At 28.5% G+C, this 2500-nt stretch overlaps 1 protein-coding gene and 1 long non-coding RNA gene across 9 annotated transcripts in view; one reads left to right on the forward strand and one right to left on the reverse strand.

Moving 5' to 3' along the window:
• The window catches only part of LOC122262092 (uncharacterized), an 8852-nt gene extending 6866 nt beyond the window's left edge, over positions 1-1986 (reverse strand). The window contains exons 1-2 of the long non-coding RNA XR_006223953.2: positions 1756-1986; positions 1-177 (exon numbers count right to left, since the gene is read on the reverse strand). The exon at positions 1-177 is cut by the window's left edge and continues 1128 nt beyond it. This is a non-coding gene — a long non-coding RNA (uncharacterized LOC122262092). The remainder of the gene's footprint in view (positions 178-1755) is intronic.
• LOC122262091 (cubilin) overlaps positions 1-2500 on the forward strand; it is a 107237-nt gene that overhangs the window by 101813 nt on the left and 2924 nt on the right. The window lies entirely within an intron of this gene.

Genomic DNA, 2500 nt, shown 5'->3' on the forward strand with positions numbered 1-2500 from the left:
CTACCTGGTTGATGAGGTCATTTACTTCATGGAGGTTGAGTGCCAAAAGGGAACCAATCCAATATCTCCACAATGAGTTGTTTTGATGATCAAAAGGCCCTGGCGCATTTCTTTGAGCTTATCTGCATTGGCTGCACCCTCCGACTCCAGCAACCTAGCTTGGAATTCACTCTCGAGCTTTTGGGTGGGTGGGAGAAGGGGAATATATCACAGGAGTAAAATTGTGAGGAACATTATTCATGTCAAATTTCATATTTTCTAAAGTGAAAGGGAAGTGAAAATGCTGAAGACATGTCATTGAAATCTTGTTATCTATGGTAAATTTTCATCCACTTCACTCCAATGTATCACTTGTCAAACCTAATGGCCTTTGTATTTTATATTGCCAATGTCTGGATACCAGCAACTTTGGAGCTCCTAAGGACTTCGTTCTTTGATGAAAAACTAAACTATAAATATACACATACAAACATAGAGACATTCATACATGTGCTTATTTTGCATACTGCAAAACTTTTTTCTGTATCTCTTTTTTTTCAAGTTCTGGAATAACTTTTGCTTTACAGGTTTTTAGTATCTTTTATATATATATATATATATATATATATATATATATTTATATATATATATATGTATACTATATATACATATATATATATTATATATATATATATATATATTTATATATATATATATATATATATATATTATATATTATATATAATATATATATATATATATATATATATATATATATATATATATTATATAATATTATATAATATATATATATATATATATATATATATATATATATATATATATTATAATATAAATATATATTATATATAATATATTATATATATATATATTATATATATATATATAATATATATATATATATATATATATATATATATATATATATATATATATATATATATATATATATATATATATATATATAATATATATATATATATATATATATATATGTATATACATACATATATATATATCTTTCATATAATATATATATATATATATATGTATATATATGTATATATATATATATATATATATACATATATATATACATATATATATATATACATGTATATATATATATTTTTTTTTGCTGACATTTGTTTTGTTTTGTCATATCTTGACTATATTCAGTTTACAATATATGGCATGAATATAAAAATGGCTTGTTGAGTTCCTTCTAAACCAAGCATGTTCTTAAAAAGGTATGGCATGAAACTCATGAATATACTTTCTGTCATAATCTGTCATGTCAGGAAATTAAAATGATTGCACAATATCTGCTATGTTTGAGCATGTCAAAATGATTCAGTCCATTTCCAATATCTATATAATCAAAATTATATAAATATATGTGCCATATTGTAACAGTATAAGTATATTTTGGCATTGATCTTGATTTGACACATGGTAAATTACTATGGTGAAAAATTATGTGACAAAGAATACTGTCTCTCTCTCTTTCTCTCTCATTCCATCTTTTGATGAAATGTCCTTCCGAAAAAATAGTGTTTTTGAAGTCTCTCTGTCTCTTCTTCAAATGAACTTCAATTCCGACATTCTGAAAAATAGTTCATCATCTTTCATGTCTTTGCAACATCTTCACTTTCTTCACAAGGCTCTATATATCTGTTCCCGTTTCTTCTTAGAGTTCAACTCCTTTATCTACAATAGTTTAAGTGCAATTATTGCAAGTTTCTTAACACATACATTAGCGAGAATGTTGAGGGACTAACGTAACGGTGACGTTATGTATTGGAACAGTGATATGGTAAATAATGTAAACCAGTCTTTGACATGTCAAGGAGTCTGGTAATCTCCGAAGTACCGCCTCTTCTACCACAGATTCCATCTAAGCGCTCACAACTCAAAGTGGGTGGGAGACGGATGCAGTTGTTTCTATGTTTCGGCGGTTTATTGGAGTTTGTTTGTTGAATACGCTTGCCTCTGGCAGGTGACAAAGCTAGAAGAGGTACAAGATCAAGACCCCGACTGATTTTATGGTACAGGGAAAAAAATATAGTTGTTCATTTAGCAACGAGCTGATAGTCATATTTAAGCCTTCTCAACATAGAACCGTTGTTATACCATATATTATTTGGTTTAATGCAAGTAATACCCAACCGTGGACTGGCTGTGGGAGAACCTTCTTAAATATTTTACCTTCTTAGTCTGTGGGTTTCTACTTCATATACAAAACTTTCAGATAATTGATAAATATGCTTCTCATTCGAGTGAATCAACCCTTTTTCTCGTCTCTCATTTGCTAGATGTAGGTTTTATCATATAGTCTACGCCCTCACCATACGTCCCTTTGTTTTCATCCCCCACAAAGATATTCTGCCACGGAACGACAAAAGAGTGATGTTACTTGTATCAGTTCAGTATGAACTGATCAGTATCCATTTAAATAGGAAATCGCTATCAATATTTATTTCTATTGCCTTGCAAATAC

Source organism: Penaeus japonicus, unplaced genomic scaffold, assembly GCF_977035675.1.
Source record: "Penaeus japonicus unplaced genomic scaffold, GWHDUDI00000001_assembly GWHDUDI00000006, whole genome shotgun sequence".
Classification (NCBI taxonomy): domain Eukaryota; kingdom Metazoa; phylum Arthropoda; class Malacostraca; order Decapoda; family Penaeidae; genus Penaeus; species Penaeus japonicus.